We start from the raw sequence: 16024 nt of genomic DNA on the forward strand, positions 1-16024 counted from the left end.
CCTAGGAACCTCTGGATGCCCTTGAGGGACGTAGGAAGCGACCAGTCCATGACGGCCTTCAGTTTGGAGGGATCCATGGAGAACCCCGAATCGGATATGATGTATCCTAGAAAGGTAATGGATTTTTGATGGAAGTTGCATTTTTCCAGTTTGGCGTAGAGGTGGTGCTGACGAAGACGTAGAAGTACCTGTTTGACTTGGTTAATATGCTCTGAGATGGTCTTGGAAAAAATTAAAATGACGTCCAGGTAAACGATGATGAATCTGTTCAGCAGGTCTCTGAATATTTAATTTACAAAGTCTTGGAAGATCGCTGGAGCATTGCACAGGCCGAACGGCATGACCAGGTATTCGTAGTAGCCGTCCCTTGTATTGAATGCCGCTTTCCACTCATCTCCTTGACGGATCCTTACTAGGTTATAGGCACCACGGAGATCCAATTTGGTGAATATGGTGGATCCCTGTAGACGGTCGAACAGCTCTGATATCAATGGTAGTGGGTAGCGGTTTTTAATGGTGATCTTATTTAGTCCTCAGTAGTCGATGCAGGGTCTTAGAGTACCATCTTTCTTTTTGACAAAAAAAAATCCAGCCCCTGCCGGTGACGAGGATTTCCTGATGTACCCTTTTTGGAGGTTCTCCTGGATGTATTGGAACATTTCGTCTCCGGGAGGGAAAGAGGGTAAGTGCACCCTCTAGGCAGAGTAGAACCAGGCAGGAGATCTATAGGACAATCGAAGGATCGATGGGGGGGTAGTACCTCTGACCTGGCTTTGTCGAATACGTCTCTGAATTCAGTGTATTCTTCTGGAAAAACGTCTTGTGGCTCCTCTGGGGTCTTCATCCTGCAGATCTTTTGAGGTGGAACTGCGCATGTTGTGGAGCATTGTTGGTTCCAAGAGATGGGTCTTTGCTTGGCCCAGTTAATGAGTGGGTTGTGGCGTTGTAGCCAAGGAAGGCCCAGGATGATCTCGACGGATGGTGAGTGGATCACGTCTAAGATGATGTTTTCCCTGTGGGTCTGTTCACATACAAGGGAGATTTCCGCGGTCTGTAGGATGATGAAGGCCGGCTGTAGGGAAGTCCATCAATGGCCTCCAATCTCACCGGGTTTTTCTCTTTTCTAATTGGATGTTGTTCCTTGTGGCGAATTCTTGGTCAATGAAGTTTCTTCCGGAACCAGAGTCGATGAAGGCGAATGCGCTCACCGTGAGGCCCGGAGCCTGAAGGGATACCGGAATCAGGATTCTGTTGGTTAGGGATTCTTTGGTGATGGAAGAGTTGAAAAGTGCTCCCATGGGAGTTCCTCTGGGACTCTGTGGGGGTTTGTCATTTCCCAACTTGAGTGGGCAGCGGAGGGCTAGGTGGCCCGGATTGCCGCAGTAGAGGCACAGGCTGGAGGTTCGGCGACGTTGTTTCTCAGAGAAGGAGAGTTTGTTGTCACCCCACCCTGGGTTCAGGAACCTCGGTCATAGGTGTCTCTGGAACGAGGGCGTGGAAAGGTGAAGGCCTGGCAGGTACCTGATGGTTCCGTAAATGCTCTGCTCTCTTCTCCTGCAGACGTTGGTCTACCCGTATGCAGACTGCAATGAGCTCCTCCAGGTCCGCTGTGCGCTCCTGCGTGGCAAGCTCGTCTTTCAGGGGCTCCGAAAGTCCTTGCCAGAAGGCGGAAGCGAGGGCCTCCCTGTTCCATCCCGTTTCTGAGGCGATTGTCCGGAATTCCAAGGCGTATCTTGCCAGCGGACGATCTCCCTGGGAAACATGAAAAAGGGAAGATGCTGCAGTAATTTCACGCCCTGGGGTGTCAAAAACACGTCTGAACTCCTTGGTGAATTGTCCGATGTCTAGAGTAAGGTCTCTTCTCTGCTTCCAGATAGGAGAGACCCACGCCAATGCATCGCCTGTGAGACAATGTATGCCTCTCTTGACCTTGGGGTCAGGAACCGGGTGGGTGTCGCCTCAAATTGATTGAGGCATTGATTCAAAAAGCCGCGACATTCTAAAGGGTCTCCGGAGTACCGGTTAGGCATCGGGAGTCGTGGTTCAGACGGTGTGAGGCTAGACAGTGATGTGGGTTGTGGGTTAGAGAAGGTGGGTGTGCAGGATTGTTGCATTGAGAGGGTCTGGAGGTCTTTCTGTAAGGAGTCTAGGCGACGGTCAGACTGCTCAAGATATTTCTCCAGTCTAGAGAACATGGCGGCACGGGGTACCACCTCCTCTCCCACCTCAGCGGGGTCTATGTTTGTGGGGCTGAGCATACTGCCACGCTGTGCTCACCACAAACAGGACGAGACCCCGGTACTGAGATGGGAGTAGTAACAACACCAGCCACAGGCACGGGGGCCACGTCCGGAGTGTAGGTTTGTCTTGACAGCAGGGTCAGGGATATAGATATCAGAGTTGTCTTTATACTTGCCGAGTTCAACGTAGGAGATATCCGTAGCGTAGAAGGTACTTTTGCCGATGTCAGTGTTGGAGAGTGGAGAGTGGTCGAGGTGCAATGCCGAGTTCAGGATTAGAGAGGAGCGAGGAGTCAGAGGTAGCCAAGATCAGGAGCCAGAGGTTGGAGTAGTCAAAGCAAGCCGGTTCGTACACAGAAGATCAAAAACTAGAACAAAGCAACAGGACAGGGACAAGGCGGGACAAGGCAGGAACAGCAAGGGTAAACACAGAGTAACATGAATCTATGCTCAGCCAATGTGCCTATAACATTGGTGAGCATATATAGGCTGGATCAGCCAGCCCCCATGGGGGGGTGGAGCAGGGGTGCGGCCTCTGTGGTAGCTGTGATAGGTCCAGGACTCAACGAGCGGGTGTGGCTGTTAGTGCAGCTAAAGAATGCATCTATGAGCAGGTGCAGCTGTTAGTACAGTTAATGAAACTTGACACGTAGCTTGGGGGCGTGGTGCACGTGTCACATGCAAGCTCTGCGCGCAGTCAGTGTGCGTCATGATCCGGGGGCGGAGCCAGAGTCCACGGCGTCGGATTACGCCATTTTGGCGCGCGTGCATGCTGCGCGCGTCTGGTAAGGAATGTGGTCCATACACACCCCGCACGTGCGCAGTGGTGCTCGAGAGGATGCACGGAGCGCCTGATCTTCGGTAATCCTTACAAAGCGTTAGCACACCTTTACTCTCGTGCATATTAATGGGAGCGGGGGCACGCTAAGCGTTAGCACACCTTTACTCTCGTGCATATTAATGGGAGCGGGGGCACGCTAAGCGTTAGCACACCTTTACTCCCGTGCATATGAATGGGAGCGGGGGCACGCTAAGCGTTAGCACACCTTTACTCCCGTGCATATTAATGGGAGCGGGGGCACGCTAAGCGTTAGCACACCTTTACTCTCGTGCATATTAATGGGAGCGGGGGCACGCTAAGCGTTAGCACACCTTTACTCCCGTGCATATGAATGGGAGCGGGGGCACGCTAAGCGTTAGCACACCTTTACTCCCGTGCATATTAATGGGAGCGGAGTAACGCTAAGCGTTAGCACACCTTTACTCCCGTGCATACGAATGGGAGCGGGGGCACGCTAAGCGTTAGCACACCTTTACTCCCGTGCATATTAATGGGAGCGGGGGCACGCTAAGCGTTAGCACACCTTTACTCCCGTGCATATGAATGGGAGCGGGGGCACGCTAAGCGTTAGCACACCTTTACTCCCGTGGATATTAATAGGAGCGGGGGCACGCTAAGCGTTAGCACACCTTTACTCCCGTGCATATGAATGGGAGCGGAGGCACGCTAAGCGTTAGCACACCTTTACTCCCGTGCATATTAATGGGAGCGGAGTCACGCTAAGCGTTAGCACACCTTTACTCCCGTGCATATGAATGGGAGCGGGGGCAGGCTAAGCGTAACCACACCTTTACTCCCGTGCATATTAATGGAAGCGGGGGCGTGCTAAGCGTTAGCACACCTTTACTCCTGTGCATATGAATGGGAGCGGGGGCACGCTAAGCGTTAGCACACCTTTACTCCCGTGCATATGAATGGGAGCGGGGGCACGCTAAGCGTTAGCACACCTTTACTCCCGTGCATATGAATGGGAGCGGGGGTACGCTAAGCGTTAGCACACCTTTACTCCCGTGCATATTAATGGGAGCGGAGTCACGCTAAGCGTTAGCACACCTTTACTCCCGTGCATATGAATGGGAGCGGGGGCACGCTAAGCGTAACCACACCTTTACTCCCGTGCATATTAATGGAAGCGGGGGCGTGCTAAGCGTTAGCACACCTTTACTCCTGTGCATATGAATGGGAGCGGGGGCACACTAAGCGTTAGCACACCTTTACTCCGTGCATATGAATGGGAGCGGGGGCGTGCTAAGCGTTAGCACACCTTTACTCTCGTGCATATTAATGGGAGCGGGGGCACGCTAAGCGTTAGCACACCTTTACTCTCGTGCATATTAATGGGAGCGGGGGCACGCTAAGCGTTAGCACACCTTTACTCCCGTGCATATGAATGGGAGCAGAGTCATGCTAAGCGTTAGCACACATTTACTCCCGTGCATATGAATGGGAGCGGGGGCACGCTAAGCGTTAGCACACCTTTACTCCCGTGCATATTAATGGGAGCGGAGTCATGCTAAACGTTAGCACACCTTTACTCCCGTGCATATTAATGGGAGCGGGGGCACGCTAAGCGTTAGCACACCTTTACTCCGTGCATATGAATGGGAGCGGGGGCACCTTAAGCGTTAGCACACCTTTACTCCGTGCATATGAATGGGAGCGGGGGCACGCTAAGCGTTAGCACACCTTTACTCTTGTGCATATGAATGGGAGCGGAGTCATGCTAAACGTTAGCTCACCTTTACTCCGTACATATGAATGGGAGCGGGGGCGTGCTAAGCGTTAGCACACCTTTACTCCCGTGCATATGAATGGGAGCGGGGGCACGCTAAGCGTTAGCACACCTTTACTCCCGTGCATATTAATGGGAGCCGAGACACGCTAAGCGTTAGCACACCTTTACTCCCGTGCATATTAATGGGAGCGGGGGCACGCTAAGCGTTAGCACACCTTTACTCTCGTGCATATTAATGGGAGCGGAGTCATGCTAAGCGTTAGCACACCTTTACTCCCGTGCATATGAATGGGAGCGGGGGCACGCTAAGCGTTAGCACACCTTTACTCCCGTGCATATTAATGGGAGCGGGGGCACTCTAAGCGTTAGCACACCTTTACTCCCGTGCATATTAATGGGAGCGGAGTCATGCTAAGCGTTAGCACACCTTTACTCCCGCGCATATGAATGGGAGCGGAGGCACGCTAAGCGTTAGCACACCTTTACTCCCGTGCATATGAAAGGGAGCGGGGGCACGCTAAGCGTTAGCACACCTTTACTCCCGTGCATATGAATGGGAGCGGAGTCACGCTAAGCGGTAGCACACCTTTACTCCCGTGCATATTAATGGGAGCGGGGGCGTGCTAAGCGTTAGCACACCTTTACTCCTGTGCATATGAATGGGAGCGGGGGCACACTAAGCGTTAGCACACCTTTACTCCGTGCATATGAATGGGAGCGGGGGCGTGCTAAGCGTTAGCACACCTTTACTCCCGTGCATATGAATGGGAGCGGGGGCACGCTAAGTGTTAGCACACGTTTACTCCCGTGCATATTAATGGGAGCGAGGGCACGCTAAGCGTTAGCACACCTTTACTCCCGTGCATATTAATGGGAGCGGGGGCACTCTAAGCGTTAGCACACCTTTACTCCCGCGCATATGAATGGGAGCGGGGGCACGCTAAGCGTTAGCACACCTTTAATCCCGTGCATATGAATGGGAGCGGGGGCACGCTAAGCGTTAGCACACCTTTACTCCCGTGCATATTAATGGGAGCGGGGGCACTCTAAGCGTTAGCACACCTTTACTCCCGCGCATATGAATGGGAGCGGGGGCACTCTAAGCGTTAGCACACCTTTACTCCCGCGCATATGAATGGGAGCGGGGGCACGCTAAGCGTTAGCACACCTTTACTCCCGCGCATATTAATGGGAGCGGGGGCACGCTAAGCGTTAGCACACCTTTACTCCCGTGCATATGAATGGGAGCGGGGGCACGCTAAGCGTTAGCACACCTTTACTCCGTGCATATTAATGGGAGCGGGGGCGTGCTAAACGTTAGCACACCTTTACTCCCGTGCATATTAATGGGAGCGGGGGCACGCTAAGCGTTAGCACACCTTTACTCCCGCGCATATGAATGGGAGCGGGGGTACGCTAAGCGTTAGCACACCTTTACTCCCGTGCATATGAATGGGAGCGGGGGCACGCTAAGCGTTAGCACACCTTTACTCCGTGCATATGAATGGGAGCGGAGTCATGCTAAACGTTAGCACACCTTTACTCCCGTGCATATGAATGGGAGCGGGGGCACGCTAAGCGTTAGCAAACCTTTACTCCGTGCATATGAATGGGAGCGGGGGCGTGCTAAGCGTTAGCACACCTTTACTCCCGTGCATATGAATGGGAGCGGAGTCATGCTAAACGTTAGCACACCTTTACTCCGTGCATATGAATGGGAGCGGGGGCGTGCTAAGCGTTAGCACACCTTTACTCCCCGCGCATATGAATGGGAGCGGGGGTACGCTAAGCGTTAGCACACCTTTACTCCCGTGCATATGAATGGGAGCGGAGTCACGCTAAGCGTTAGCACACCTTTACTCCCGTGCATATGAATGGGAGCGGGGGCACGCTAAGCGTTAGCACACCTTTACTCCCGTGCATATTAATGGGAGCGGGGGCACGCTAAGCGTTAGCACACCTTTACTCCCGTGCATATGAATGGGAGCGGGGGTACGCTAAGCGTTAGCACACCTTTACTCCCGTGCATATGAATGGGAGCGGAGGCACGCTAAGCGTTAGCACACCTTTACTCCGCGCATATTAATGGGAGCGGGGGCACGCTAGGCGTTAGCACACCTTTACTCCCGTGCATATGAATGGGAGCGGGGGCACGCTAAGCGTTAGCACACCTTTACTCCCGTGCATATTAATGGGAGCGGGGGCACGCTAAGCGTTAGCACACCTTTACTCCCGTGCATATTAATGGGAGAGGAGGCACGCTAAGCGTTAGCACACCTTTACTCCCGTGCATATTAATGGGAGCGGAGTAATGCTAAGCGTTAGCACACCTTTACTCCCGTGCATATGAATGGGAGCGGGGGCACGCTAAGCGTTAGCACACCTTTACTCCCGTGCATATGAATGGGAGCAGAGTCATGCTAAGCGTTAGCACACCTTTACTCCTGTGCATATTAATGGGAGCGGGGGCACGCTAAGCGTTAGCACACCTTTACTCCTGTGCATATTAATGGGAGCGGGGGCACGCTAAGCGTTAGCACACCTTTACTCCCGTGCATATGAATGGGAGCGGGGGCACGCTAAGCGTTAGCACACCTTTACTCCCGTGCATATTAATGGGAGCGGGGGCGTGCTAAGCGTTAGCACACCTTTACTCCCGTGCATATGAATGGGAGCGGGGGCACGCTAAGCGTTAGCACACATTTACTCCCGTGCATATGAATGGGAGCGGGGGCACGCTAAACGTTAGCACACCTTTACTCCCGTGCATATGAATGGGAGCGGGGGCACGCTAAGCGTTAGCACACCTTTACTCTCGTGCATATTAATGGGAGCGGGGGCACGCTAAGCGTTAGCACACCTTTACTCCCGTGCATATGAATGGGAGCGGGGGCACGCTAAGCGTTAGCACACCTTTACTCCCGCGCATATGAATGGGAGCGGAGGCACGCTAAGCGTTAGCACACCTTTACTCCCGTGCATGTGAATGGGAGCGGAGGCACGCTAAGCGTTAGCACACCTTTACTCCCGTGCATATGAATGGGAGCGGGGGCACGCTAAGCGTTAGCACACCTTTACTCCCGCGCATATGAATGGGAGCGGAGGCACGCTAAGCGTTAGCACACCTTTACTCCCGTGCATATTAATGGGAGCGGGGGCACGCTAAGCGTTAGCACACCTTTACTCCCGTGCATATTAATGGTAGCGGGGGCACGCTAAGCGTTAGCACACCTTTACTCCCGTGCATATGAATGGGAGCGGGGGCACGCTAAGCGTTAGCACACCTTTACTCCTGTGCATATTAATGGGAGCAGGGGCGTGCTAAGCGTTAGCACACCTTTACTCCCGTGCATATGAATGGGAGCGGAGGCACGCTAAGCGTTAGCACACCTTTACTCCCGTGCATATGAATGGGAGCGGAGGCACGCTAAGCGTTAGCACACCTTTACTCCCGTGCATATTAATGGGAGCGGAGGCACGCTAAGCGTTAGCACATCTTTACTCCCGCGCATATGAATGGGAGCGGAGGCACGCTAAGCGTTAGCACACCTTTACTCCCGTGCATATGAATGGGAGCGGAGTCACGCTAAGCGTTAGCACATCTTTACTCCCGCGCATATGAATGGGAGCGGAGGCACGCTAAGCGTTAGCACACCTTTACTCCCGCGCATATGAATGGGAGCGGGGGTACGCTAAGCGTTAGCACACCTTTACTCCCGTGCATATGAATGGGAGCGGGGGTACGCTAAGGGTTAGCACACCTTTACTCCCGCGCATATGAATGGGAGCGGAGTCACGCTAAGCGTTAGCACACCTTTACTCCCGTGCATATGAATGGGAGCGGAGTCACGCTAAGCGTTAGCACACCTTTACTCCCGTGCATATGAATGGGAGCGGAGTCACGCTAAGCGTTAGCACACCTTTACTCCCGTGCATATGAATGGGAGAGGAGGCACGCTAAGCGTTAGCACATCTTTACTCCCGTGCATATTAATGGGAGCGCAGGCACGCTAAGCGTTAGCACACCTTTACTCCCGTGCATATTAATGGGAGCGAGGGCACGCTAAGCGTTAGCACACCTTTACTCCCGTGCATATTAATGGGAGCGGAGGCACGCTAAGCGTTAGCACACCTTTACTCCCGTGCATATTAATGGGAGCGGAGTCATGCTAAGCGTTAGCACACCTTTACTCCCGCGCATATGAATGGGAGCGGGGGCACGCTAAGCGTTAGCACACCTTTACTCCCGTGCATATGAATGGGAGCGTAATCACGCTAAGCGTTAGCACACCTTTACTCCCGTGCATATTAATGGGAGCGGAGTCATGCTAAGCGTTAGCACACCTTTACTCCCGTGCATATGAATGGGACCGGAGTCACGCTAAGCGTTAGCACACCTTTACTCCCGCGCATATTAATGGGAGCGGAGTGACGCTAAGCGTTAGCACACCTTTACTCCCGTGCATATTAATGGGAGCGGAGTCACGCTAAGCGTTAGCACACCTTTACTCCCGTGCATATGAATGGGAGCGGGGGCACGCTAAGCGTTAGCACACCTTTACTCCCGCGCATATTAATGGGAGCGGAGTTACGCTAAGCGTTAGCACACCTTTACTCCCGTGCATATGAATGGGAGCGGGGGCAAGCTAAGCATTAGCACACCTTTACTCCCGTGCATATGAATGGGAGCGGGGGCACGCTAAGCGTTAGCACACCTTTACTCCCGTGCATATGAATGGGAGCGGGGGCACGCTAAGCATTAGCACACCTTTACTCCCGTGCATATGAATGGGAGCGGGGGCACGCTAAGCGTTAGCACACCTTTACTCCCGTGCATATGAATGGGAGCGGGGGCACGCTAAGCGTTAGCACACCTTTACTCCCGCGCATATGAATGGGAGCGCAGGCACGCTAAGCGTTAGCACACCTTTACTCTCGTGCATATGAATGGGAGCGGAGGCACGCTAAGCGTTAGCACACCTTTACTCTCGTGCATATGAATGGGAGCGGAGGCACGCTAAGCGTTAGCACACCTTTACTCTCGTGCATATTAATGGGAGCGGGGGCACGCTAAGCGTTAGCACACCTTTACTCCCGTGCATATGAATGGGAGCGGGGGTACGCTAAGCGTTAGCACATCTTTACTCCCGTGCATATTAATGGGAGCGGGGGCACGCTAAGCGTTAGCACACCTTTACTTCCGTGCATATGAATGGGAGCGGGGGCACGCTAAGCGTTAGCACATCTTTACTCCCGTGCATATGAATGGGAGCGGGGGCACGCTAAGCGTTAGCACACCTTTACTCCCGTGCATATGAATGGGAGCGGGGGCACGCTAAGCGTTAGCACACCTTTACTCCCGCGCATATGAATGGGAGCGGGGGCACGCTAAGCGTTAGCACACCTTTACTCCCGTGCATATTAATGGGAGCGGGGGCACGCTAAGCGTTAGCACACCTTTACTCCCGTGCATATTAATGGGAGCGGAGTCATGCTAAGCGTTAGCACACCTTTACTCCCATGCATATGAATGGGAGCGGGGGCACGCTAAGCGTTAGCACACCTTTACTCCCGTGCATATGAATGGGAGCGGGGGCACGCTAAGCGTTAGCACACCTTTACTCCCGTGCATATGAATGGGAGCGGGGGCACGCTAAGCGTTAGCACACCTTTACTCCCATGCATATGAATGGGAGCGGGGGCACGCTAAGTGTTAGCACATCTTTACTCCCGTGCATATTAATGGGAGCGGGGGCACGCTAGGCGTTAGCACACCTTTACTCCTGTGCATATTAATGGGAGCGGGGGCACGCTAAGCGTTAGCACACCTTTACTCCCATGCATATGAATGGGAGCGGGGGCACGCTAAGCGTTAGCACATCTTTACTCCCGTGCATATTAATGGGAGCGGGGGCACGCTAGGCGTTAGCACACCTTTACTCCCGCGCATATTAATGGGAGCGGGGGCACGCTAAGCGTTAGCACACCTTTACTCCTGTGCATATTAATGGGAGCGGGGGCACGCTAAGCGTTAGCACACCTTTACTCCCGTGCATATTAATGGGAGCGGGGGCACGCTAGGCGTTAGCACACCTTTACTCCCGCGCATATTAATGGGAGCGGGGGCACGCTAAGCGTTAGCACACCTTTACTCCTGTGCATATTAATGGGAGCGGGGGCACGCTAAGCGTTAGCACACCTTTACTCCCGTGCATATGAATGGGAGCGGAGTCACGCTAAGCATTAGCACACCTTTACTCCCGTGCATACTAATGGGAGCGAAGTCACGCTAAGCGTTAGCACACCTTTACTCCTGTGCATATGAATGGGAGCGGAGTCACGCTAAGCATTAGCACACCTTTACTCCCGTGCATACTAATGGGAGCGAAGTCACGCTAAGCGTTAGCACACCTTTACTCCCGTGCATATGAATGGGAGCGGGGGCACGCTAAGCGTTAGCACACCTTTACTCCCGCGCATATGAATGGGAGCGGAGGCACGCTAAGCGTTAGCACACCTTTACTCCCGTGCATATTAATGGGAGCGAAGTCACGCTAAGCATTAGCACACCTTTACTCCCGTGCATATGAATGGGAGCGGGGGCACGCTAAGCGTTAGCACACCTTTACTCCCGTGCATATTAATGGGAGCGAAGTCACGCTAAGCATTAGCACACCTTTACTCCCGTGCATATGAATGGGAACGGGGGCACGCTAAGCGTTAGCACACCTTTACTCCGTGCATATTAATGGGAGCGGGGGCACGCTAAGCGTTAGCACACCTTTACTCCCGTGCATATGAATGGGAGCGGAGGCACGCTAAGCGTTAGCACACCTTTACTCCCGTGTATATTAATGGGAGCGAAGTCACGCTAAGCATTAGCACACCTTTACTCCCGTGCATATGAATGGGAGCGGGGGCACGCTAAGCGTTAGCACACCTTTACTCCCGTGCATATGAATGGGAGCGGAGGCACGCTAAGCGTTAGCACACCTTTACTCCCGTGCATATTAATGGGAGCGAAGTCACGCTAAGCATTAGCACATCTTTACTCTCGTGCATATTAATGGGAGCGGGGGCACGCTAAGCGTTAGCACACCTTTACTCCCGTGCATATTAATAGGAGCACGGGCACGCTAAGCGTTAGCACACCTTTACTCCCGTGCATATGAATGGGAGCGGGGGCACGCTAAGCGTTAGCACACCTTTACTCCTGTGCATATGAATGGGAGCGGGGGCACGCTAAGCGTTAGCACACCTTTACTCCTGTGCATATGAATGGGAGCGGGGGCACGCTAAGCGTTAGCACACCTTTACTCCCGTGCATATGAATGGAAGCGGAGGCACGCTAAGCGTGAGCACACCTTTACTCCGTGCATATGAATGGGAGCGAAGTCTTGCTAAGCGTTAGCACACCTTTACTCCCGTGCATATTAATGGGAGCAGGGGCACGCTAAGCGTTAGCACACCTTTACTCCTGTGCATATTAATGGGAGCGGGGGCACGCTAAGCGTTAGCACACCTTTACTCCTGTGCATATTAATGGGAGCGGGGGTACGCTAAGCGTTAGCACACCTTTACTCCTGTGCATATGAATGGGAGCGGGGGCACGCTAAGCGTTAGCACACCTTTACTCCCGTGCATATTAATGGGAGCGGGGGTACGCTAAGCGTTAGCACACCTTTACTCCTGTGCATATGAATGGGAGCGGGGGCACGCTAAGCGTTAGCACACCTTTACTCCTGTGCATATTAATGGGAGCGGGGGTACGCTAAGCGTTAGCACACCTTTACTCCTGTGCATATGAATGGGAGCGGGGGCACGCTAAAGCTTAGCACCCTTTTCTTGATCTGGTCCTTGGCTGGCAAAACTTTTACTTTTGATTTGTCTTTACATACCTTAAGGTCCTAGGGGTTCATTCAGGGTTTTGATCAATACGGTTGTGCCCCCCTCTCCCCCTGCCCCCCTTAGTTTTCATTACGTTAAAAAATAAATAAGCAAAAAAAATATGCAGGTTCCAATAATGAAATACAAGAGAATTCTCCATTTTTATTATTATACCAATATCTTTTATCCCTTTGCTGCCAGAGGGGCCTGCAAGACCAGAACAAAATGACAATCTTATTTTACATTTTATTGTGGCTCTTTCCCCAATTCAATATTAAAATATGTTTTGCTGCAGCCACAAAAATACTTAGGAATTGCACTTGCAGAATATAGTATCAAGTTCAATTATTCCTCCACAGGCTGGGGAAGGAAATGTAGCACAACGAAATCCTGCCCTGAAGAGTGTACTGTCTATTTGGGTGGGTGAGACTGGGACATAACGTGAAGTGAGCTGCTCAAGTTCAGAGAGGTAGTACTGGGGATCCAACTGATATATCCTACTGTATAGCTCAGCCATAGCACGGAGCATTATTTATATGTTAATCAGAATTCTGCTTTAAATGTGAATTCAGTCGTGATTCTTGAAGGCTCAGTGTATCAAGTCAGAAACAGGGAGTGGGACAGGGAGTGGGGGGATAACGTTCGATCAAAATAATGTTAAGCAGAGTATTTTCATACTACAACCCCTATTCTGAATATGTAAGAGCACTGTGCACATACAGTATTCTGTGTATGTCATCCTGTGGTTGGGCAGTGACAAGAAGGAGATTGGAATATATGATGTGATAAGAGATGTGAAAAAGTGTCTCAAGTGTGTTTGCACAGATTTTCGCAATTTGTTTAAAACAATCTAGAACCAAAAAAATGGCTATTACAGGAGAAATAGATAGAGATTTTAAATATATTTTGCATATTCAAATTAGTGTATTTTCTAGGTATCTCGTGTGTTCACAGTTATCTCTCTGCGTGGAGTGCAGGTAACTCTTTATGACTGTTAATATGCCAATGGGTACTCTTACTAAAAATGACTCTCTCTGTTTCTGCCTCTGACAAAACGTTTCGCATGATTTGTGATATTGGGTGAAAATATTGCACATTCCTACTGAGTATATTAAATGGATTGTCACCATCTTTTTTTTTACCCCTTTATTAGTTTAACAAATACCACACTGTGAGCAAAGCAAACATTGTATTTGCTTTGATACATGGTTGATTGACACTAAAACTAAAAATGATAACATCTTAATATGAAAGATACTTTACAGGCGTTAGCAATTGGGACTGCACCTAATGTACAGGCATACCCCGCATTAACGTACGCAATGGGACCAGAGCATGTATGTAAAGTGAAAATGTACTTAAAGTGAAACACTCCCTTTTTTCCACTTATCGATGCATGTACTGTACTGCAATCATCATATACGTGCATAACTGATGAAAATAACGCATTTGTAACAGGCTCTATAGTCTCCCCGCTTGTGCACAGCTTCGGTGCAGGTAGGGAGTTCAACTTTGCTGTTCTGGACGTGCTGACATGCGCATGCGTGAGCTGCCGTTTGACTATTGGGCGATATGTACTTACTCGCGAGTGTACTTAAAGTGAGTGTCCTTAAAGCGAGGTATGCCTGTATACAGCACAGAGAGAGTTCTAACCAGCCTGACATCACAAACTGCAATACATTTGTCCATTTACCATACTAAAGTTCTATGTGATACAGTTGGGCAGACATCTGAAGCGGTGTAGTTTCAAATGAACCAGTTTCATTGAAACAGGTACGTCTCCTGGAGTTTTATCTGCTACTGACCTACTACGCTTGGTTGTGTATTAAAGCCAAGTTTGTTACGTGCCGGTAGTCACATAGTCTTACCGCTAGTCTCACTGCGTCAATCGGATACGTTTTTTGATGCTTGAAACTGGAAGTGGTGCAAGAAACATCTTTTGTGTCAATCTTGACAATGCCATAAATGCCACAGTTGCTAATCGCCGCTCAGGTTTTCTGTATACTCAGACTGATGCAGGGTGATAAATATTCCCCTTCCATTTTCAATCTGCCTAGTGAGAGCTTTCGGTCCGCAGGACGGATTTTGGCAACAACAAACACACATAGTGAATAATATATAATAATAATAACAACTTTATTTCATATAGCGCTTTTCTCCCAATGGGACTCAAAGCGCGTCACAATTACAGTATAGCGCGCGGTACGCAGCACATGGGATTTTTACAGACATAGTCCCTGCAAAGATGAGCTTAAAATCTATGTTTTTGGTGCCTTTGATGGTTTGCTACTCTGCAAATAGCAATTTCGCCGTTACGTAACGCAGTGTGTGTTGCCGTTTCGTAGCTCTGGCCTCCTTGCTAGCAGACGGGACTGACAAGCCTTCCTTCTCACCGCAGTTTTGCTTTGCAATGCACTGCAGGTCATACGACTTGCTTCTTTTGCACAGTCACTACGCACACTGCCTCGTGTCATCCCAGCTCAAAGCATTCATTCTTCCAAAGCAAGGATCACTGCTTCTCTGAATCACTCCATTAAATTGCTAATATCTGATTGTTCTTTAAGATTTTGAAACTTGCTGGGAAACATTTGCAGATAATTTTTTTCTTGCCTGCAGTCACTGTGCCTAATGCCCAGCCATTGAGTGCCATATGTGTTTATATGCACGCCAATTTTCCACTTGATTACATCTTACCACACGCACTCTCATCCACACAGAGAAGCAACTGCAGAGCTCTATAACATCTATTACCCTACAGAACCCGTCCCTTCTCAGCTGATCTAATACATATGCATTTTCAAGACTCATATTGAGTGACAGTTAAGAATCTTAACAAACATAATAGCCTGACAGTCCACTGAGTAGCCAAACTGTATTTTACAGTATGTCTCCTATCCCCTGCACCCAGTCCTAAGGACGTGTTACTGTACAGGGGTGAGCAAACTTTTTATGCCGAGCCCCCCTATTCATCTATGAAATTTCTCAGCCCCCCCCCCCCCACTGCCTGATGCCATCAAAATCACATGAAAAATAAAAAATAAACTTTATTAAACAGTATACACTCTCACACTGCTGCAGGCACTCTTACACTCTTACCTGGGGGGGTAGTACTCCGCATGCTCCGGTCCCCCATATGGGGGAAACAGACAGGAGGAGGAGGGGCTGTCTGTGTGCAGGGAAGGCCCCGCAGGAGCAGAGAAGCAGCAAAGCCCCGCCCCCACAGCAGAGAGCAGACACAGCAAGGCCCCGCCCCCACCGCAGAGAGCAGACACAGCAAGGCCCCGCCCCCACATCAAGGCCCCGCCCCCACAGCAGAGAGCA

General features: G+C 51.1%; 1 long non-coding RNA gene across 2 annotated transcripts in view; it reads right to left on the reverse strand.

Moving 5' to 3' along the window:
* Nucleotides 1–15889, reverse strand: part of LOC142500899 (uncharacterized) — a 118374-nt gene extending 102485 nt beyond the window's left edge. For both annotated transcript variants that reach the window (XR_012803348.1, XR_012803349.1), the window contains exon 1: nucleotides 15800–15889. This is a non-coding gene — a long non-coding RNA (uncharacterized LOC142500899). The remainder of the gene's footprint in view (nucleotides 1–15799) is intronic.
* Nucleotides 15890–16024: the final 135 nt, after the last annotated feature.

This window comes from Ascaphus truei, chromosome 8 (genome assembly GCF_040206685.1).
Source record: "Ascaphus truei isolate aAscTru1 chromosome 8, aAscTru1.hap1, whole genome shotgun sequence".
Classification (NCBI taxonomy): domain Eukaryota; kingdom Metazoa; phylum Chordata; class Amphibia; order Anura; family Ascaphidae; genus Ascaphus; species Ascaphus truei.